The sequence below is a fragment of the Mus pahari genome, chromosome 4 (genome assembly GCF_900095145.1).
Source record: "Mus pahari chromosome 4, PAHARI_EIJ_v1.1, whole genome shotgun sequence".
NCBI classification, from domain to species: Eukaryota; Metazoa; Chordata; class Mammalia; order Rodentia; family Muridae; genus Mus; species Mus pahari.
Genome location: NC_034593.1, coordinates 53,146,533 through 53,171,517, shown reverse-complemented (window position 1 = coordinate 53,171,517; position 24,985 = coordinate 53,146,533). Strand labels below are relative to the sequence as shown.

General features: G+C 37.5%; 1 protein-coding gene across 16 annotated transcripts in view; it reads right to left on the bottom strand.

Annotated features, from left to right (window-relative positions):
- Window positions 1-24,985, bottom strand: part of Mbnl1 (muscleblind like splicing regulator 1) — a 140,884-nt gene that overhangs the window by 69,080 nt on the left and 46,819 nt on the right. Inside the window, exon 1 of one of the 16 annotated variants that reach the window (XM_029537359.1) lies at window positions 13,098-13,717. The exons of the other annotated variants lie outside the window; for them this stretch is intronic. The gene's annotated coding sequence lies outside the window, so the exon portion shown is untranslated. Of the gene's footprint in view, window positions 1-13,097; window positions 13,718-24,985 lie in introns of those variants that run through there. 16 annotated transcript variants of the gene reach the window in all.

Genomic DNA, 24,985 nt, shown 5'->3' with positions numbered 1-24,985 from the left:
AACCCCTTTCTTGCTTATACCTGTAGTTTCAGTCAAATGACAGAACAGGTGTAGAAGCTTAAGCTGTCTTAGTTCGGGTATATGAAATTTTAATCTCCAGGGTGATTTTAGTCACTGCTTATGAGAAGTAAATCTAGCTTTTCAATGAGTCATGTTGTTTTCTTTTCCATGGAAATTAGTCAAATACACTAATTAGTGTGATTTTAGCAAATGGCACTTCTATAATTTTATTAGTTTTAAAAAACCCAGGTCCTTTGATAGAAAAGACATAGTTGTGTTTTTTTTTTTATTCAATCTATAACCAGAAAGGAATTTTAAAAGGTTTAATCATTATGAATCAAAGGAAAAGTTGTTAACACTCCTACAACCAACTCAATTAGTTCTCACCTTAAAAAGAATAATTATCAGGTCCTGAGCTTCTGCTTTTACTCGAACCTCTGTTTTCTGCCCCACAGATCCCTCAGTCCCCAGGTTTCACACTTCAATGTGACTCCCCCCCCCCCCCGCTTGGCTAAATAGTAACACCAGATCTCCAACCTATTTCCAATTATGTGCAGCTAGGATACAATCATCTTTTCTCCTCTCACTGAAGCTTAGATCTCCTTAGTCAGGCACTTCGCTCCCTCATATGGTGGTCTCCAGCCACAGTTCTGTGGGAACAGCTGCTGGAAGAAGGGAAGGGTAGGTGAGAAAACTGGATGACCTTCCACTGAGCTTTCATTCCTTGGACACTGTTCTGTTGTCTACAACTCTTTCCTCCTGTTATACCTCCACACTTTCTTCCTGTTATAGACCTCACATACACATACACATACACATACACATATACACACATTCTCTTAGAACTTCAATCCTATGTGAAATCATCACAGTGCCTTCCCACACAACCGTCTGGCTGAACTTCTTGCTCATGAGAACCTCTTAGAAGTGAGAATGTAGTACTGAGAAAGCTGCAACTGTTTGGTGACACTATTATTTTCTTTTCTATATATGTCACAACAGTCATTGAAAGTAATTAAGGCAGATGCTACTTTATTTTAGAGGTAAGAAAACCAGCTCCAAGATGTGAAGTGGCTAATCAAGGAATCTATAATTAATGAGCAGGGGTGGACCTGACTATAATCATGGACTTCTAAAAATTGGTCGCAAATAGCATCCCCGACAATAGCTACCATTATTCCAGATCCTAATGGGTCTTGCCTTGGGGCTCACTATAATCACATCTACGAGCAGTGTAGAAGGATAGCAAAGCAAGGTTTATAATTTAGGATGGAATGATATTTAGAAAATAAGTACAGTGGGCTGAGGCTCATGGAATAAATGCTGAATAGAACCTAGACCTCTGACCTCCATACAGAAACAGGCACAAGATACCATTTTGTCTCTTGGGCAGAGGAGCAGACGCAGACACACACACACACACACACACACACACACACACACACACACCTCTATTTTTTGTCCCTTGTATCCACATTGCTTCAATCAAGAAAATTCTATTGCAAAATAAGGATATTTGCTTTACAATTTTAAAGAATAAGGAAAACCCAAATAAACAAATAAGCAATGGAAAGGTTTTATAATGCTGTCATTAATCTCTATGATTCACAAACTTTAATATGTAATGTTTTAACACAGATCACAGCCATCTCTGCAATACAGCCCTAAGAACAAGAAGTTGAACCCATCGATTATTGCAGTCTCACACAGGACAGACCCGCAAGAGAGCATGCTCAGCTGGCCTCTGATTATGCAGGCATCAGTAATCTTGTCTCCATCTCCAACCCTTCATTAGTTCCTATCTAGACAGCAACACTGACCTCCTCCACTCAAACTGAGGAAGCCAGGTCTACGGAACAGCCTCTCTGCTCTTCCTGCTCTTTCTGAACACACGGAGTATGGCCCCCAGCTCTAACTCACTGCCTCTCACCCTTCCAAATGTTGTGATTCTTTAATGCCGTTCCTCATGCTATAGTGACCCCCTACCATAAAATTACTTTCGTTGCTACTTCGTATCTGTAATATCCCTACTGTTATGAATAGTAATGTAAGGATGTGTTTTCCCATGGTCTTTGAGGGTCAGAAAACACAGGTTGAGAACCATTGCTCACACTGATACATACTGTTGTAGGAATTTGCGAGGTGAACCCTGTATTTTGTTACATTTCAATTTTCAAATTGCTATTAGCCCCAAATGCTAGAATCTATACACTCTGCAGTGCTTAATATGGCTAAATTATGATAAGAATTCAATAAATTTCCAGAGAATTAATATTTCTCACTTGAGTTGGCCACGTAGCATTTGCTAAATAACATTCCCTTGCAATCATGTACTCTTTTAATGAAAACTGGAAAAGAGGAGAAAACAAAATGCAGTGCCTGTATCAAATTCTTGGCATTTCCTCTGTACCTATGCATGCAAAACACATCCTCACATCCTCTCTCAGTCTCTGCTGCATTAAGTTGGCACAGGATAATTCTAGCTCAGACAACCTAAGGAGAAATGGGGGCTTCACTTCTGAGCAGAGATAAATAGAAGCCACTGTTCTTCTCCCAACTCTGTCAAGGCCTCAGCCACTTTCAAAATTTCATGTTCAATGGAGGTAGGACACTTTCAGATCTAGGAGACCCCTGACAATGGAGTGCACACCTGACAGCTCAAAGACACGCACTGTTAGGAGCCAAGTGCTGGTGTTAGGATGAGACCTGTTCACGGATTACAGCTTGCTGTATTTGACACTCTAACAGGAAACATTTCTGTCTGACCTTCACAGGTAAAGTCTGTGCTTTACTACAAGGCTTACATTTCCACTTTTGTAAGTTGTCACTCATGAAGCTGACTTACACAGACTTACTGGCATAGCCCAAAACATTTCTGCCCATGTATATCTCAAATAACCACAAAATACGTTTTAATGTCAAAACTAAGCAGCTATTCCAGAATAAGGAAATTGCCGCACCACAACGTGTCAGTCCTACCTGCATCTCAGGTCAGTACTTACACTAGGAACCAATGTGGGATGATGTGATGTGGAAACATCCCTCAGTGTCCGAGCAACGGAGCAGCATAGGCTCTCAGAGGAGCTGACTGTGATGCAGGTCCTCATTCAGAAAAGGTTTTATGAAGAGATAAAAGAGAATATGGAAGCAGGAATGTAAGAGAAACACCTTTTAACACTCCAGGGAGGCAGGAGAACAGTCAAGAGACTGGCTGAAAGACAGAGAGGAAAGCCAGGGCAAAGATGTGTTTTACTTTATAAAATGTCTCAGCACCCAGTGCAGGAAAGGGCCTTTTGTTCTTCTGATTTCTCAGGGGAATCTGAAAGGAACTAGATTTGTACAGTGACACGACACTGAAGATCAATCAGTATTTTAAGTGATTAAAATCAGTAGCAACATGTGCACATGGAGGAATATGTGAGTATGGTCAGCTTTATTTACTCATACTAAATATTTTGTCTTCTCTTTCTATCTTTCCTCCTTTAGTACTTTGAAGAGAAATAGAGCAAAGGATTTGCAAGAAAATAAAATCAAGTGTCTAAGATTAAAAAAAACCCATAATTTACATAATTTAGAAATTAAAATAGAGATACTTTTCACTTTAAATATGTTGAATCAAAAAAGTGAAAACAGTAGACAGTCTATGCCTAGAAATTTTTTCCTAAATTAAAAAACAAAAAAACAAAAAAAAAACAAGAAAAATGTGTCAGTAGAAATGAAGAAGAAGCTCAGAGTAATGCTAGAGGGTATAAAAAACAGGCTTCTGAAGCTCAAAATGGGACCCAATATCTAACAATAATAACCTGTAAGGAGGCTTTTCCATATGGACGACCAAGGATGCTTTACATGCTGCACCACCTATATATTTCTTAAATCATTTCAAATACCATTTTATGTAGCTCTGAACTACAGTTGGTACAACTGTCATCTATAATAAGTGTGTGAAAACAAAGCATGCTCAAATACCAGCAGTATGCCTTTAAGCCAACCATCTTAGGCTCCTCCCCTATGTATTTACACATAAGAGTATAATGTTAAATATTACTATAACATAAATATATAAATAAACATAAACAAAGGAGTTCTTAAGATTTCAGAAATATAGCTCAACTGTGAAAGTACATTATAATGAAATATTAACAAGCTTTTAATTCTTGAAAAAAAGAAAAACATTAAGGCAAGCCCAACTTTAAGTTTTTAACTTTTGCCACAAGGTATCTAACATATAAATTTAACTATTCTAGTCAAGGCCTGTGCCTTCCTGAGTGCAGAATGAAGACAATGACAATAAATGTCTGATATAATAATCTGTCTTATTCATTAGGAATGAAGGGTTTGTTTTGGAAAGTGCTACGAAGTTTTGCTTAGGTAAGTAGCCTCAAAGCCTTGCATTGTGGTTGTGGGACAGGCCTGCAAGGCTCATCTCCTGGTAGTCAGCTCCCACCCATGGTTTCTGAAATCCATTGGAACCCATGAATGGAGAGGCTCAGCCAGTGTTGTCTATGACAGGCCAGGCCCTCTGTCTCACAACATCATGTCAAGGTGGGGCTACATGAAGCAAACAAAGAGGTAAAGAGATTTAAAGCAATCCATTAACAAAACTTGGACAGAGGCAGTAGATCACATAGACAAGGACACAGACCCCAAAGGTTTTGAATTGATAATGTAAGAAAAACCAATCTTATTGCCCAGACTCTCTTTCCTGGTTTCCCTGAGTCAGTGTCTGCTTTATCTTCAAATTCAAATTCCACAACTCCATATTCTGATTAGCTCCAACTTCGCCCACTTTGTCTAGTTAGGGACTTTTCATGCTTCGGCTCTCCACTGATGCCTGCGACCTTACATAGTAGGAAACATCTGTAATTCCACTTTTCATCAACAACTGTGGTCCCACTTTTCTTTAACAGCTGTGGTTCCACTGTTCTTCAGCAACTGTGGTTCCACTGTTCTCAACAGCTTTCTCCGTAGTGCTGTGTTTGCAGCTGACATTCACTTCTATTCCTAAACAGTATCTAAGAGATGCCACCACCAAATTCACATGCAATGCAAACAGGGGAACCTTATAAGGCTCCAACCTTGGAAGATCTACAGGGAACTGAGTTACTGAAGAGGTGAGAAAGATCTACAGGGAATTAAGTTACTGAGGAGGTGAGACTCAGTCTTCTCTAGGGATGAGGACCCAAGAGGTCAAGAGGTCAGCCCCAAACACACACACACACACACACACACACACACACACACACACACACACCAATTATATTTTAAAAATAAGAGGTCATGAATTTGAGGAGTGGAAGAGAGATGAGAAAAGTTGGAGGAAGGAGAAGGAGGAAAATATTATAAATAATGTATTCATGTATTAAATTCTCAATAAATTTTTAAATGAATATTTCTAATCTTAACAAAGACAATGTCTCAAGCCCAATTATCTGCATACTATACTTTGGGGTTATTACCCGCTCCTTTTTCTTACCACCATATTGAGAAAGAAGCAACATTAGTATATAATACAAAACATTTACTGCACCTACTTTACAAGGGCTACTATTTTCAAAGCACTATCTACTTTGCTGACATACACATGAGTGAACTGTGTGATTTTATGACTATGAAAAATAGGAACTGAACAGTTATTAGGATGAATAAGAAATGAGAGCATCTTTTTTCTTTTTTTCATTTTATAGTGAAATGTCACATTAAATTACTAATTTAGAGTAATCAGAAATGAACTTTCAGTCACTCTAGTTACTAAAGTGATTTCTGTATTCTTTTTCAATACTAAGTATTTTATTCAGCTATGAATCATGACAACACAAGTACCTTACATTGGCTAAAACTTATCTCTTATACCAAGCTAAGTAAAGCCAATTGCTTGAAATACCTGCATGGTAAGAAGTGGGAAAAAATGTTATTTAGGTGTTTCAAGAGTTGTCAGAGCTCTCTATAGCTATATGCTCCATTTCAAATAGCCATACCTATGCTAAGTCTCTAGTACACACTCAGCAGAACCTATCTCAACATTGAACCCTGGTTCCTTTCTGCAGTCAGTCTTATTTCAATAACGTCCTAAGATGTTCAACAAGCCCAACTCTGTAAACAGCAATACTTAATCTGCAATCTCAACCATTGCTTTAAAAGTATTGCTCTTGGTATTCCTTTACTAACGATTGCCACCAACACCAAATGAAACAGGGCACAGCACATTAATACCTTTTAAACCAGTGTGATCTTATTAATCCATTTCTACGGGTTATTTTTAGGATGTGATCACTTGAACTAGTATTTACTTTTCTCAAAATAGCCCCCTTGCTTAGGATCTATGTTTTCTTGTCCTATTCTAAAACCTCCACTCATGTAGGATAATTCAACCCACAGAAGCACTATCAATCAAACATCCCTGGCCCTGGGGTAGAAACTTGCAACTCCCACACAGAAACGAGGAATACCCTTGAACATTTTCCAATAAATTTTATAGCACTTGAAGCTGAGTTCTTTTCCTAAAATAATAAAGAAGCATAAGAACACACAACTAATAAATTTAGCCATTCATTTGTCCATCCAGATAAATTTTTACTTGCTTATTCATTTATTCATTAATAGACATTTGGTATATTCAGCCATTTTAGGAAACTACATCCTACATTCTCTAGTGTTGGCTAAAAATACATTTTCTACATCGGGACAGATGGCTCTGTCTGTGAAATTCCGTAGGACCAAATTTTAAATATCACCTGTCTTCTTTTAAAAACATATATGATTCAGCTAAATGGAAAACAGTATTGGAACTCTTCTCCTTATTCTAAACAGGTGGAAAATTTACATTGCGAATTCTAAAAATAATTATCTTTTCCATTTTAATTCTCACAAGAACTGGTAAAGCTGAGAGGGAAAATTGGCTTGAACCTGCTTCAAAATCTCCACTCGCTCTGCATCGCTTCTAGAAGACCAGGAGTTCTTTCCAAGCTGTCCGGGGCAGTTCATTAGCTCCAAGCAGCTTGGGGAAGAAGTATGGACAAGTCCCAGACAACACAGCCATTTAGGCAGCACTGTGAAGAACCCAAACTCCCTTAGAAAGCTGGAGAACTCACTCCAAGTCTGGGCTTAGCTCCCTCTCTTCCTACCCGACTTCCAGTCTCCTTCACTCTAAGGCTCTTGGATTCCTTTGAAAACTCCAAGTATATTAAAAACCCTCAGTAGAAACTAGCCTGCCTTCAAGTGAGTCAGCACATATGAACTACTAGCAGGAAAAAAAAAAAACCTATTGAAAACATTGAAACCTAAATGCAATGTAGGTTTAAAGTGGAAAATTTATAATTTAAATATTATTAGAAGGATAATTTCAATACAATTTAAGGAACTATAAAATATTATTTTTACAAAGATAATGTCAGTTTTAAAATAATCAAGTCTCTGGGTTATTATCTTCTTTCCTTTTTTGTTGTTGTTCTATGTGTCTGTCGGGGTTGTAGGTCTCGGATCCAGGGCTTGAATTTGCTAAGCAATCATTGTCTAAGCTCCACACTTAAAAAATTATTTTACTTTTAAAGTAAATTATTTTACTTTTAAAGTAAATTATTTTACTTTTAACTTTGATACAAGGCCTTTGGCTAAGCTGATCAGGCTGGAGAATCTGCTTTGTAGACCAATGCAGGCTTTGAATTTCCTACCTCAACCTCACACATCGTAATGTTTTGAAGTTTGCCTAGGCTATTTGGAGCCAACATTATTGTGCACTTCAAAAAGTGTAGGTTGGCCAGGAAGGAGTTCAGAGACCCTCCACTGAAAACACTGACATAGTGTAAGGTTCCTAATCTGCTGTGTTCTCTGAGCCCGTAATAGAAAGCTCTCAGGACAACTTAGTGCAGTGGGTGTGGAGCATGGCTCATCCAGCCTCCACACATGATCCATCCAAACTTGAGAAAATAGGATTTTATTTTTGATTTTCAAAGTCTCATGTTGAAAGACTGAGCTTGTTTCTTATATATCAGTATAACTTTACAATTAATCTAACATGTTTGCAAATGCTTCATAGAATTCAACTAATAAAGAACACTGCTAACTTTACTAGTGTACTGTTAAGACTGCGTTATAGACACAGATCCCTTGAAAAGGGCATCACAGCCCAGAGGTAGTTGACTTAGAACCATTCTAGGACAAAAATTATTTTAAAAATATTTTTACTGAGGCCAAAGTAACATTGAAAGCAAACAATAAAAGCACTAAATAAAAATAAGAAAGTTAAAAAGAAAACCCACCATGGGTTAAGTGAAGTAAGACAGCCTTGCCACCACACTGAAACTATGTAATTCAAACAGAGACAACCAAAAGCAAAATGGAAAGGTCTAAAATACTGCCACATTTGCATCAATAATAACGGCCCAGATGACACCCACATTCATAAAATGAGGTGCATGTGTTAGTTTTACGTTTGCTTCATTCACACTCAATTCTATGTTTACCTTCACATCCATGTATGTTTGTATAGCAAAATATTTTGAAATGTGCAGTCAATTTAAGTTTGTTCTGATGATATTCTGGAAAGTTCAGCACTATCTTAATCTTACTGAAGTACTGCTGCAACATATGGTCTTTTTCAAATTAAGATACAAATGTTCCTGGAACATTTGCTCATGTGGTTTGATTTTTACTCTCATCTGATATTTTCTAAACATGCTCTTTTCGGGTGACAGCATACACTCCCCAGGATTTGGATCCAAGGAGTGACTGCATGGAGCCTAGACACTCAATGCCTCTTATATGCAGCTGAAAGCCCTCCTATGAATGGCGCCAGTGAATGGTGCTGGTCCTTACACATTGGTGTGTGGCCACAAATACTAAACAGGAAGTGAAGTGTGTGATTACAACCTCCTGGGAACAGGAGCAGCCCAAAGGAGCATCAGTTTTTGGCTTGAGGTTTTTAGTTGTATCAACACAAAGTGTTTGGTTTAAAATAAAGCAATTTCCTTTGTTCTTTTAAGTTTTCTTGTTTCCATAAAGGATAAGAGATGCCTTTTCCTTACTATATCTGTGGATAAACATCAAAAGCTCAGTGAGAATTTTATTAGAAAACAAATATCAATGTTATTCTAATAATTCCGTATAAGTATTTCAGCTTTTAGAATTACACTCTTTCTCTGTCACCCACGTTACTCTATTACTTTATGTGTTGCAAGGTACAATTTTATGATATTGTACCTTTAAACCATATTTTCAGAATTTCTTAATGAAGATATACACCAATGGTATATTTCTAATAGTTTTTCCCTCCATACTCTGGGCACCAAATTGAGTTCTAATGCCAGAAATACTTTTCGGGATGAAAAACCTAAACAAAGTATAGGTCAGTCCCTTTACTTCTCCATTCTCCAATTGCACTGTGTGCTCATGAGTGATGCTAAACATTTTACTCCTGTGCCAACAGCTGTACTGCAGGTTTCAGTTCTTCTACATCCTTGGCCAGGCAACAAAAAACACAAACACAAAGCTCTCCCACCCTGAAGCATCTGCCCTAATTTGCCCCTTCATTTAGACTGAATCTTGAGTCCTTGTTTTCTAATCACTTTGGTGCCATTAGACCCTAACATTAGTCTTCTTACAACGTTCTGCAATATATTTCCTTTAACTTAATTAAGCATATGTCGAATGTCCATTTCTTTCCTAGACAACATGTTGAGATTATAAATCAATACATAAACACTCCTGGCCTCAAGCTTTTCCAAGTCTAGTAAAGGATGTCAAAGAGCGGCAAGAACTTCACTGGAAAAAAAAAAAAATACACATCTTGAATCCATACCATTCAAAGCTAAATCTTGACATTTCAATTTTGATGAGTCTTCTCTTCAGGATGAGCGGACACTGCTAGTTTCTGCTCTGCTTCAGAGAATAAAGATCAAAAGAATATTCTATCATCTGTGCAACTGGCATTCCTCTTGCTACCTGGGGCACTCTAGTGCTACAAACAAACATCAGGCAAAATGAAAAAGAACTTCTGTCCCCTCTCCAATTATTTGCGTTCATTTCTTGACATTTTCCTCGCTTCCCACTGCCAGTCTATGTCATGACATAACAACCTTTTGTTTCTTGGAAGACCTATCCATCTGCAAATGGTTTTCACTAACCCACTCTGTCAATCTGATAAAGACGCTATGCTTTTCAAAAGGTGTTTATACCTAGCTCAACTGTTAATGAAAGCCAGTAGTTATTTGAGCCTGTGATTTGCATATATATCATTTACTATCGTTTATTAGTTGAAAGTATGACCTTTCTTTCGAAGTTTCTGCAGCACGCTGGGTGTGCATGTACTTGTATCTTCTCCTGTTTTATTTACTATTTTATTCAGAGAGACTTGTGTTTCAGTTGTGACTCAATTCTTTTCTAGCAGTGTGACCTTGGGAAAATTACATAGTAACATCCACACAATCGCCATTTTCTGTATGCTAGCCACTGTGCTAAGTACTGGCACAAGCTGTTTCATTAAATTAAATCTTCATAAAAACTCTGACAAGGAGATAATGTTATTCATATATTAGAGAGGGTGAGACTACAGCTGAAGGAGACTGTAAGTAAACATCCCAAGGTCACAAAGGCAGGTAGGGAATAAGAGCCTAGAATGACTTGGATGGGGGCTGTGTTGATTCTCCTTAATGGCACTGTGCTATTCCAAGGATGAGGAGAGAAGGGGGCACTAGATGCCCAGAATGTTCAAAGATCAGGGATCCTGCTGACAGCTTCTGCATCTACGCCTTCTGGTGTCAGTGAGCCCTGGAATGAAGAGCACAGTAGTCTGTTCAACTTCATAAAGCCTCAGTTTCGTCCTCCCCATGGTACAATAAAGACAGTATCTTAGAGTACCTTTGTGTTATATTGACTAATTCCATCTGAAAATGTCTTACAGGTATAAAATGATTTCCCATGGCCCCCCACCCCTGCCCTTTACTTCTCCCTCTCATCCCTATCTCAAGGTTTCTTGAAAATTGTATGTGATTCTAAGGTAGGCAATTTATAAAATATGAAAATTAACTAAAAGATTATTTTAATGCTGTAAAACTAACCAATAAGCTTTTAGTTCCACATAAGATGGATAATACATAGAAGCGCTTTGCTTTTGAGTAGCAAAACTTTATAAACAAACAAAAATGTCAGCAGCTGGTCAGAGCCCTCTATTTATCTTTTCATTCAGTCGCTCTGATGAAACACAGGTCTGTCCTTTTTTTCCTTTTCTGCATGGGCATGTCTAATGAAGGTTGTACACTCTGACTTCCTCATTACAAAACATAAACTAGATAATAAGAACTTTATATTGGCTTAATTCAGCACCTACTGTAACTATTCTGCCTATTCCCCTCTGTTTGGAGGCCTCTGCTGCACAAACGAAGAGAAAACATGGATGGACAAGCACAAGTTTCAAACTGACCTGACTTACGCAGAAACACTCTAACTGGGCCTTACTCTGAGAACAGGGCCATGCAGCACAGGCTTACTATGAACAGGAAAACTATGCTCCTTCCGCAATAACTATCATTCATAATTAATTTGCAAGCTTTTTCGTTATTTTTAAGAGTTCACATTCATCTAATTTCTCTTCCTCGGGGACAATAAGATTTCTGAAGAAATGTAAGCGAGGTGGACTCAAGGCACATTTAATCATAAAGTAAACTCCTATCCTTGGACTTCATATCAAGTCTTTTGTTTTATTTAATGACTAAATGAATTACATTTTTAAACTGCAAACTCATTATAACCATTAAGAATAAGAACAACAAAATGCCACTTTGTGTTTTTGCATAAGAAACCAAATACGCACTTAATATAAAGACTTCAAAACACTCTATTTAATTATTCTTTGCAGTCTGGAGGGAATATAACATAGGATAGAACAGAAATAAATACTATTTAATATATTTTCAGTTTGTAAAGTTATTGGTAAACATATATTTTAATTTTAGTACTAAATTTAGGATGGTTTTGGAAACAAGAGCTTTAATTTCAATGATAGAGCATTGGTTAAGATATTAAACTTATACTTTAAAAAATCAAAGAAGGTAAAAAGATGCTATGAATTGATGCTAAAGCTGAAATCGGAAAGTCAGCTCACAGGTTAAGGCCTGTGAAGCACACAGTGAAGAGTAAGTTAGAAATGAGTTAGGGGCTGGCTTTGTGCTAGGTTTTGTGCTTCTGCATACACAGTTTGTACTGCTGCCTTCCCACAACTCAGAAACCAAGAACACTAGCACCTAATCCAGATTCTTTACCCAGTCCCAGGTGCATTTTCCATGAAGAACACTGTAAACAGGCCCACACTGTAACCCCACTTGTGATCCCAGCACTACAGACCGAGAGACAGATCACTAAGTCCTGGGGCTGGCTGGACTGTAACAGTAAATTTCAGAAGGGTGTTGGCTGTACTACAAGACCAAGGTTTTTTTGTTTTGTTGTTTTGTTTTTTGTTTTTAAAAAAAAAAAAAAAGAAAGAAAGAAAAGAAAAGAGGGACGGGAAGAAGGAGAGGGAGAGAAAGAAAGCCCTAAGAGGGAAGAGGCTGTTGCATTGTTCCAGGGCTCTAACGTGCTGCAGGAACACCAACAAGGCATGAATGTGTGCTCTAGCACTACCCGGACGACAGAGCTGCACTTCTGCTTCCCAGGCAGAATGTAAGGAAACATTTAATAAGTTTTTGGTTTTAAATATTAATAGCAAGCTAACTCAAATACAAGCACCTTTATAAAATAAAGGATTGCTACTATATTCTTTAATATTTTAAACCACAAAAACAATCTTGCTAAATACACAATGATGATTGTGACATGGAAAACCAAAATGCTTCAAAATTCCAATTCAAATCATTGAGTACAATACTTTAAAATCTCTACAATGTCAATTATTTAATAGGGGTAAAAAATAGAATAGAAATGTAAAGTTCTCCCAGAACCAACCACCTCCAAGAAGTATCTGCAATATGTAGTAGCCCAATGCAGGACATGTTTTGTCTGTTATCATAGTTCTCAGTATTCTCTACTAAAATCCATTTATATTAACCCATGCTGAGAGGTTTTGTTTTCTACACTTCTGAAGCTGCTTCCTAGAGAAATCAGAATCTTACCTTTACATATCTTCTGGAGAAGTTTCCTGGCTGGCGTACTCTGAAAATCCTTGAGGTCTATGTCAACAGCCACTCTCTTCCTCCCAAGGCCTTAGAACTTGGAGAAATCCCAACACCTGCTGCTACCACTGAGTGTAGAGGCTAGGAAAGTTTTAGGGTTTGGATAGCAGGACCACTGAGCCACAGCCAAAGCTCGGGATGCCTTAGCAACTGAAAGCAAGTGTAGAGGGCTCTGTGGTACCCAGCACAGAGCTCAATCGTAGCAGCAGGGGGAGGAATATTCCCCACCCTCACAAGGGTTTAGACGCAGCCAACCAGGGACCACGGTTCTGCCAAGGGGCAGTGCCAAGGAGGTAGAGACATGACCAGCCAGCACAAGACCCTGGGAGATGAGCAGCAACCAGCACAGAGCTCAGGTAGCAATTGAGAAGAATCACCAAGGTTCCCACCAGAACACAAGAAGCAATGGAGAAGTGCAACAAAATACAAGGGGGCAGCCATTCACGCATCCCACAGAAAGCCAAAACATGGATGAAGGGGGTGAAGATCTAGCACTAGAAAGAAAAGTGAGGGACACATGTTATAGCATGCCTGCTGGACTAACGTTAACATTTCAGAAGTTGTATGAGATTACTATACCCTGTCATTGCACCCTTAGTATTAAATTAATGTATAAATGTAAAAAAATAAAATAAAATAAAATAAAATAAAAATCCCAGGAAGCTGGTCCACAGGCAAGAGGTAAAAAGCCAAAGCTGTCTGGAATTGGAAGAGAAAAATAGGAAGACACAGAGGTTAAACTCAATTAGTTTTTGTTTTTTTTTTAAATCTTCTTGAGAAAAATAATTACTTTCTAATTGTGCAACACATATTTCATCAAGTACACCACTTTCAACCAGAGCCAGATGAGGGTGAATGGGGAGTTAGATGAAGGAAAGAATTTGATAGAAAAGAGGCAGGTGTTCCAGGAGTGTACAATCTGGAGAAGAGCAAAAGATAGGACTAAGAAGGGGGAAAGGAAACGAGAGGGGAATCAAGTGTGTCAGTTCAGTGGGGTGAAGTTCTAATGTACAAGGCTCTGCTGACTGCCTGGGCCTCACAGCACAGCTGCACCCATGAAGGTGCAGACAGCTTGATACCTAGTCCCCATGGCTCTTATCTCCCACAAGCCTTGAGGAATTTACACTGAGCTGCTTCCTATGAACTGCTAGAACTAGACTGTGCAGGAGACAGAGCTCAGGGTGACTCTGAAACTTAGAAAACAAGTGTACACTTTGAGAAGCTGTTAACTATAACTAATCTACAGCAAATGAAAACTACTGAGGTAAGTTAGCCATTCTGACTTTTTAAAATTAGAAGCAAGTTAACTATGCAGAGTATTTTAGACTTGTTTTAGACATTTGGACACAGGTGTGAAGAGACCTTATTCCATAATAGCAGTTATGTGTGAGTAACTTCACTTCGGTATCAACTTCAAATTCAGAACAACTAAAATCTAATAGTGTTTCATTTAGTTGGTATATTAAAACTCACGTAAGTTAGTGAGTATTTAAAATAATCTTTTTAAAACAAATGTTAATTTCCTTCCTTATTTCCAATATACACAGTTAATAATAAATGAAGTTTGGTTGAGGGAGAGCAAGTCTATCTATTTCTGATAAGTCAACAAAGACCAGCTATTGTTATAAAATAAAATAAAACTAATAACACAATATAGTCAATTCTCATTAAGCAACTAATATTTTAATCTGGAAGAAATCGAGATTTTTATAAAGGGGGGAGGATAAGTAATCTCAATTTCCATTTTTAGAAAATTGTTATCGTGTGTGTGTATGTGTGTGTGTGTGTGTGTGTGTGTGTGTGTGTGTTTGCACGTGTGCATGCACGTGCATGGCATGTGGGGGCACATGGCATATACAAAGAGGGCAGAGGACTTATATGTGAAATCTGTCCTTCCACTTGTTTATGAGTTCTGGAGATGAGTGTGGATCTCCAAGATTGTCGAGCAAATATCTTTTGTAGACAGAGATACTGTGCAAAGCCTCTAGGTTTCTCTGTAGCAACCCTGCTTCAATACACTTAAATTCTGATTTGAATGTGGTCTTATCATTTCCAGACATTGTATCACTGAGGAAGGCTTAAGAAACAGTGGTTGGACCATGATGTCCGGAGGAGGGAGGGCAATCTGTTCCATAATGTGGTCCCTTGAGGTGAAATTGAACAGATCAATTTTACTTGCATTACTTCACCTATTTTTTCAATCCCATCTAAATAAAGCAATAACAAGAACTTATTGAAGCAAATGGTGATCTAAAATGGGCAAGTTAATGTATTTATTTATAAACCTTTTTAGACCACATGTATGTCATTCAGTAGAAACAAAAAGTAGTTGTTTTATATAAATAAAAGGTGCTGGTAAATAAGTTAGAACATGAGATGTTTGAATAAATGTTAAGCATCAAATATTCCTAACAAATGCATCAAAAACTATATCCCAGCACCACCTACACAATACCATAAGGAGGCAGAGGATGCTAATGAAGGGCTGGGGTACATAATACCATAAGGAGGCAGAGAATGCTAGTGAAGGGCTGGGGTACATAATACCATAAGGAGGCAGAGAATGCTAATGAAGGGCTGGGGGTGCCAACTCATAAAGGCTAAAAGGGCCAACTTTGCTAAAAGTGAAAAGAAATTTCAGCGTGTTTCTTTCCACGTTACTTGACACATCCTTTACTATTTAAGTCCTCAAATGTTATTATTATAGTTTTTAGAGACTGTATCTTAAACATCTATTAATATGGGATGATTATTTTAGGAAAACTTGCAGTCTATAGTCTGTAGCCTTATTATAACTTAAAATTAGTATTTCTTCCAATGAATGAAATGAACACACAGGTAATGGGTACCTTATTAGCATCCGAGATGAATTATAATATATCAAAAATGAACTCTATTTTGAAGATAGAAAATACTAGCTCATTCAGAGTATTAATGCATAAATACTATAGTAAGATACAGCCTGTACAACTATCTAATCCATATCATACTAATTTGCTTACAAAATATCTCTGTTTGAAAATATTTCTGGTAAAAAATATGCACATCAATTAATTTCATTTAAAATCTATACTCAACTAGTATGAAAAGAGGAGAAGTACAATTAGAAATGAAAAAAATAATTACTTTCATCTAAGAAAGTGTAACTGTGACTCAAGTAAAGGACAAATGAAGCAGAGACTAAAGCAGCCTATGGAGATGTATATCCCACTTGCTGAACTGTCCACCAGTTTGGGAATCAGCCTCATGTGTGAGTAAATGCCAGCAGTACTCTTGAAACATAAGCAGGCTACAGATCAGGGCACTAAAGTGTGGAACGTGCTCCCAAAGCACACAGCCTCAGAAGCCCTCTTCCCATGGAATCCTGTGCAGCTAGCCTGCCTCACTTTAGCTTAGTTAATTGGCTTCTAATTTGCCTCATTCACTCACCAGCATCTATCAGCAGCCAACTCCATGCTTCATCTTCAATGGATAATACAGTTTCTGCTTGCCAAGGTGCCATGAAAAGGATTCAAGATGGATCCCTTAACCAACACCTCTCATGTAACTGCTATGGAACTGAGAGTTAGGGGTCTGCTGGTCAGCCATGCTTCCATTCCCCAGTATCAGCAGCAGTGGGTAGCAGCAGTAGCTTGAGTTCTGTCAGATCCACACCCAGCAGGATGCTAGCCCAAACATTCTTGTTGATTTCACACTCACACAGACTATCCATGTGATTGCACTTATCCCACACCAAGTGCCAAGACAGGTGTCTTCCTGTGATCATACCTAAATCTGCTCTCCAAGCAAGTGATATAAACACTATTACTGTGAGATACTCAGTTTCCAATTCTGCACAAAAAACTGCTCTCAAAGGTTTGTCTTACAGCAACCTCACTAGCCCTTTCATAATTTCTTTATTTCCTCCTCATTCCTAATAAGCAAATTAACTGCCCTAAAACTTGTCACTGAAAGAGACTTACCATGTAAAATAATTGCTACCCTGAGATTTTGCTCAATTTTAAAATCTACTCTTATCTGCCTTGCTGGCATAGAAACAGTTTTCAAAGGTTACTGTTTTCATAATCTGTACAACACTCCAACTACATGAGGAGATACCAGTTCTTGTAGTGTTTACAGGATGGGCAATGCTCCTCTGTTCACATATTTTATTTCCATCCTGATGTTACTGATCATTTCTTCCACCGGAATGCGATTGAACAACCGCATGTAGGAGCATTACTAGCAAGTTATCTCGATGATTTGCTAGAAATTCAATCCTAGAGATAGAAAAGATATCTAGACTTATTTCCTAGGAATTTAAGAACCTCAAGAGGAAATGAAAAAGACTATCATATTTCTATCACAGACTTATTAGAGAATTATGAACACTAATGCATGAATTCTCTGCACTGTAGAAAATTGGCCTTATAGGTGAACTAAGACTCTTGGCATGTTTCTCAGGTGTTTTACATCAACACAGCAAGGTGAACGCTAGATGTAAGAAGTGTCACCTAATGTCATAATCCTTGAAAAGCAGGAAAAAATGTAGACTTTGGAATGCACCTGCAACACTGTTCTTCTATCCTCTGTAGACTCTTGAAAGCTGAGTACTAAAGCTCTTCAGAGCGGGAGTGATAAATACCACGGCTATCCAGAACTGTGGTGGGAAGAGGATCTGCCAATAAGTCTACACAGAGGAACAAATTTCTCTCACATGTTTAATGTCTGTCAGATGTCAGATGTCACATTTTTCAAAACAGACTCTATGTTTGGTGGCCCCACAGGACTAAAGCATTGTTACCAGCAGTGCCTATTCTGCATGAGAACCACCATTGCGGCAGTCACACTTACACATTCCCAGCTCTGCCCATGCAGTTCACTAAATGCAAGACTGAGACCATAATTATGAGTTCAGATGGAACTTAAGAAATTCAAGGGTCATCCCATGACATATGAGTTGAAACCAACTTTGACCAAGGGTTTCTCTGAAGATTCAGCAGCTGAAGTGACCTTCCTTGAATGAGCTGCTGAGGACACAAGACTGTCAGACCAGACATTTCAAATCATGTGGAGAGGTCCCAATGTTAAGGCAAAAATAACACAGAAGCCAACATGTTTCTTTTGCTGGCTGTGAGCCTGACTCAGGCTATTTTGGGGTAGCTACTGCTTGTTTAGGCAAAACTAAGGAGGTGAATCTATGGAAACCTTAAGAGTATATTCTATTGATGAATTTTCCCTCGGTTATAATTTAGTCATACGCTTTAAAAAATACAGCCACTGGGCAGCACTTACCAACAACTTATTTTGGTGCCTATGTGGACTTCCTTCAAATGACACACCATGTAAGATTTTATTTATTCTCAATTATTTCTAAAATCAAAATAAAAGGAGCGGGACGGTTCTCTACCGTAACCCTGGGTAGTGGTGTTGATTTCACATAAAATGAGCTCGACACCAGCTAATAACAGATTTAAATCTGTTCCAGCCTCTACTTGGAACACTGGATTTAACAACAACAACAAAAATATATGCTAAAGAGTATATTCTTCTATATTGTCAGTAAGGGAAATAAAGTAACTGCATAGATTTTTTTGCATAAGATAGGTTAAAGGATTTGTTTGTAAGACATATCTCATGATGAGGCCCAGGTTGACAATGAACTTTTGAGATTCATATCCAACCTCCTGAAAAAATGATCTTATTATCTTGGCATTAATGAGTGATAACTAGGAGAACCCATCAGCTATTTATGCTATCATCTAAACATATATAAATTATGGATTTTCAGCATATCTAGAACTTGTTCAATCTGTCATATAGTTATTTCATGCTGATGCTAGGGGCAGTGGAGGTGTTAAGATTCAAGCTCAAGTAACTAGTCATGTAAATATTTCACTCACACAAAAAGAAAAAGGAAGAAAGAAGAAGAGAAAAGCCAGTATCGTGTACAAATAAGCTAAGCCCCTCTTATATTCGTGAGCTATTACTGGGCCCATTCCCTCTACTTAATTCCTTGAATAGGCTTCATATGGAAACAAATGTATTAATAACAATTATAACAAGTAAAGGGCACATAAGCCAGCACGGATGAGGTTTTAATGCACTCCCATGGTGAAAAACAAAGATTCCCCCAATATTTAATAGGGAGAGAGTTGTGTGGGAACTGGTAACCTGACAGTGAGAAAGTCTAGCCACGCCACATAGACCCCTGAGTCATTTGTCCTCACAATTTTATGCTTTAAATAAAACTCGCTAAATAAAATCCTCAAGTGACTCAGGATGACTTATGTGTCCACACCAGGAAAAGGGAAGGCTTTCGGAGTTGGAGATAGCATGTACCTGTACAGTTTAGAAAACGAACATTTCCCTTTCTATTATGCATGGGGCAGGGGAGTCCTGAAGAGTTGGTTTTTTTAAGTGTACTTTCAGTGTTTGCATTACCTGGTTATATTGTTAGTAGTTAGAATTTATCTAAGCAAATTTTGGGCACATGAACAATAGAAGTATTGTAACTGGTTAAAAAAAAAAAAAAAAAAAGCCAGCAGATCAGAATGGCTCTCTGCATTCTGCAGTTCCCTGAGTACAATGATACAGAATTATATATTCCATATAGCTATACAGAATAAGGTGAAATCTAAAGTCTCTAAAATAAGTGAATTTTCTATCTGATTTGAATATGCATCACTCATTTTTACTTTTAACTGACAAAGGTATGTTTTCCCAAATAGAGCAAATTGTGTCCTCAATATTAAAAATATTTGACATAATTTGTAAGAATTACTAAGGGATGAACAAGTTCAAATCATATGTCTATTAAATATTGATATATATGTAACACAACAAATGACCTCCCCAAGCGGTATAAGGAAGAGTGTTCCTGCTAATAACCACCTTCCTTGTAAGCTAGAAATATGTCATTCAAGTCAGTTGGGCCATACTTGGCTAAAGAGTACACTAATAAAAAAAATAGCACGTCATACGATTTTTATATTACTGCATCCAGGCCATTCTACTATTGTTGCCTGTTTTTGAGGCAGGCATCTTATTATTCGCATTTGACAACTGAGGAAACTCAATAAAATCAGTTTCTGGAATATCCCTATTCCTTTAACTGTGGATGGAAAATTAATAGAATTTCAATAAAATGTACACACATACACACACACACACACACACACAGAGAGAGAGAGAGAGAGAGAGAGAGAGAGTGTTGAGTAACTGTCTGTTTTCCAGTTAGAGAAAAACTTAGGTAATGACTACTAGTACGCACTTTCTAGTACTTTTAAAAGCTCACAGAAATTAACTACTGGAATATTTGGATATCTATACTTCTTAAGTTGTGGATAAATGTTCTCTATAAACAAAAGTTGTTTCAAAGAGCACACACAAATGAGACACCCAGAGCCCTTCTATTTACATGCAATACATATCTGAACGGAGCCTCAGTGTATGGTGAAGGACACACAAGGCTTTCTTTCCCAGGACAACCAACCTAGCAGCCTAAACTAAGAGGCTCAGCTCTGCTGAGGACCACCACCACCACCACCACCACCGCCTTTTAGTGTCAGCTTCTTTAAACTCAAGCCTAACATTTTCCTGCTTTTAATCTAGTCACTGTTTTTGAAAACTTTATATTTGTGTCTTTGGTGTTGTAGCATTACCAGTCTTTGCTGTGGCTCCCAAGGGGTTCGAATGTGCATATTAAAGAACACCCTGCTTGAGCTACTCTGCTCCTTGCCCCACCCCCACCACTTTTCCAGCTACAGGTGACTAATCTTCCTGTTGTAGTATGTCAGTTCTTCTCCTGGTATTTTTCTGTGTTGTATAACATTTACTTTTGCCAGTGGTTTTTGGAACTCCTGTCTCTTTGGGACTAGCCTTCCATTTTTCACAGTTTGAAACTGTCATTACTTATGACTTAGTGAACTTTGTCATCAACTTGTGTGCTATTCATATGAAAATATTTCCTCCAGGCAAAACTGCAATTACTATTTGAAGGACATAAACATCTATTTTTAGATCTTTAACTTTAACAGCTAATCCTTGGAGTTACCAGAGACCACACCTAGCTTTCTGTGTTTTCCCTCTTTTAAAATGTCCAGAAAAGGCAACCCAGCCAAGGAAACAAATATCATTTGATTTTAAATATCTCTTCCTGATATCTCTCTGGAGTATCATAAACATATCTACATATGATTAAAAAATCAAATGTGATGCTTCTATATTGTCTCTGTTCCTATTGCAAAATAAATTTTATACCAAGAAATTATCTTTCATTTTTACCTCAGCTGGATTATAGTACCTAACCATAAGTAAAGGAACTATTTCTGGATGATAGAAGACATCAAAAATGCTATCACTGTTTAATACATGCTAAAATCAATAGAACATCCCCAGGGCTGCTGAGACAGCTGGGCTGGCAGAAGTGCCTGTTGAACAAGCCTAGTGCCAGAATTTGCTGTTGTCTACTCTACTGAACATTGGGGAAGAGAGCTGACCTTACAGACTAGCTCTCTAGTCGGCACAAGATCACCTTGGTATAAGCAACCACATATGAATCACCTAAAACAGTAATAATAAATGAAGTTCCTAGGCAACTACATTTCTAACAAAGCAGAATCATAAATGCTAATCCCAGATTTCCATAGCACACTACGTGTTTACTATTCAACAATTATCTTAAGAACCCCAGACTTCTCTTTATATGTACAAAATACACATTATAAGAGATAACAAAACCACTAACATTTCTTCATTATTTCCTAAAGCTGGAAGCCAGTTGAGCTCAGATATCACTACATGGAAGCCTCATAGGCTCTTCCCATTTGCATTAGACTGAGGGGGATTTCCAGTACTCTTGACTCTAATTTTACTTCTTCAAAATTATTAGTTTAAAAGAAACTTCCTTTACTGTAACATGTTAGGCCCCAAATAGTCATTTCTGTTTCTCTGGGTCAGTGGGAGTTACTCACCCCCCAATCCTCTGATTGTCATGATATTAGATAATAAAGCCAAGGAATCTGAAGTCAGCTAAAAATACTGTAAGTTTAAATATACATGAAACCAAATCTTAGAGTAAGGAAAACCAGATTTATATATAGACTTTTTTTTCATTTGTCTTATGTTTTTCATTTGCATCATGAACACAAAACAAACCCAAATGGAGTCAAATCCTAAGGAACAGATCTGTGCTAAACAGAAGGGAGACGTCAGAGGATTCGAGATACCATGGAAATGTAATGTCACCAAGATATAGTATTATAAAAAAGATCAGGAGAAGCAATTCAAAGATTTTTCCCAAAAGAAAAGTCTTGAAGTGTATTAGAATAATTTGATGGAGCCTAGACTCCAGCTGGCCAGCATAAGCTGCAAGCCTGACCCTCCAGCTCTGGGTTCTTCAGTACCTGCTATGCCAGGCATGAGCACTTCTGCTGCCTCATTTCAGGCTCTAGGTCTGTGGCCCAGGCCTGTGGTCCAGGCCTGTGGTTAGCAAAATAGCCCATTACCCACTAAGAAGCATCATAACCTAGAATAACTTGAAGATATGTGTAAATTTGTTTAGATCTTATATTAGAAGATTATATTTGATTTAAAAGTTGATAAAATTCATACATATCCCCATTGTAATACATACTACATTGCACAGTGTTTTATCATAAAACTAAAGAAAAGCACTTGCTTAGAAATTTTCCAGTAATAACATAGGAGGAACTGTATAATCAAAAGTTAAACCTTTGTAATCCTCAAAAAATGTCATGGTTCTAGAACATGACCAGCAATGAAGTAAAAACACTGGGTCCAACCAATCCTTGGTCTTGTCCCAAGAGTCAAGAAGAAATGACAGATTTCAGTATCCTCAGTGGGGATAATTGAAGTCATTCCTTTAGCTATGATGAAATCACAAGTGTACAGGGCCTTGTAAGAAGGATTATCTCACAAAAGCAAATGGCATTAGAAGTAAACTCAACCTTGGATTCAATTTCTAGTATGCAAAAGGTAAAGAAAATAGAAACACTATATAGAAGCAGTTAGTTGAATTTATAATTTTAGACATTTTTCGGGACAGAGGCAAAGGGCATTAGGGGAAAACAGGAAGCAAGAATTATTATACTAAATACAGCATCGAAATGAAATATAAAATGTTTGTTAGTGGCTGACCTGTGTATCTCTCTCTCTCTCTCTCTCTCTCTCTCTCTCTCTCTCTCTCTCTCTCTCTCTCTCTCTCTCTCTAACTGAATATGATACTAAAGGAAACCAACCAGTGGTCAGAAAGCTAAAGTAAAAGTGAGACTGGCATGTTCCCCTTTTGGCGTATGGTAAATGCGTTGCTGACTTGTTACGAAATCTGGTTTTCAGAAGCCCACAGTTGATCTACCAGAATCCACTGCTCAACTGGATGCTGAAAACAAATGTGATTCATTACACTGATACACTTATCACACGTATATGAAAAGGTGCTTCTGAGCTTCATTGATCGTCTGTTACATGCTACATTTTTTTTAAAGTTCCAATTGTATTACCCCAAAATATTTTATGAGATCAATTTAAGTATTGATTTATACTCCTAATGCTTATAAATGGTAAGGTAAAGGTCATGTTTTCAGTATTCTTCATTAGGGAGAAAAACTCACAAATGAGATTAAAGAGAAAAATCAATCCATAATATTGATGTCTAGCTTGTAAAATAATTCAGACAATATCATTAGTCAAATCAATGTATTTTTCAGTCCAACAGTACAGACTGAGAACAGAATATACATATATGATTTTTGTCATTGTGCTACTCCAACTTACTTAAACATGTTCAATTAAAATATTTTTAGCATTTTATGTTCATGACTATTTTCATAGCTTGGACACTGTCTTCCAAATCATTATTTCTTCATTTTTAACATAATATATGACCTACCTGTTGTGATGGGATTAACTAGTTATTTTAATCTTATGCATGGAGAAAAGTTTGGGTATGAGGTGAGAGTAAACTTATTATTTTGATAATGTTGCATACTCTACCCAGCTTGACATCCAACACAAGTCAAAAGGTATCTATTTGCAACCTATCCTGTGCTAGTCACTTAGGTAGGATAGTTTACAGGTGACTACGGCATATCCTTTGCTTTTATAAGTTTCCAGACAGGACTGAGTTTAAAACCTCACAGAGATAGTTAGTGGGAGAACAGAAAGTTTTGCAGTGTCTCTCTTTTGCTGAATTTTATCCAGTAAAATAGCACAACAAAAATATCTATCACTCCATTTTTAAAATTACTGATATTGTTTTCAGGGCAGACCATTTGGTATTACATAACCAATTGGAAACTTTTCCCCGGGGATAGATTATTTCTTCTGCTCTCAGCCGATCTGAGTATATATACACATAAGTAACAAGTACTATTATACAGTCTACATATGTCATGATTATGTATTTAGGAACACACTTATACACAAAGACACATTAACAATAATAAAAGGAGACCATGAGTTTACACAGGGAGTAGGATATATGAGCAGGTCTGGAGACAGGAAGAAGAGGGGGGGCAGCTATATGACTATATCTCAAAAATAATATTAAAATGTTTAAAACATTTCTAGAGTGTAGCAATACCACCTGGATTTTCAAAAATGTGAATGAAGAGACTGCAGATTAGGGACTAAGAGAGTCTCTTAGGAAGGAACTGTTGGGTCCAGATTTTTAAAGGAAAGAACAAAAATCCTCAAGAATTTAAAACTAGGTTTGACTAAATTTTCTGTTAGAGTTAATATGCTACCTTGCCAAAACACAAAACTGCAGTCATAGTACATAATATCTCACAGTCTGATCAAGAGTGGCATTCCAAGATCCACCACTG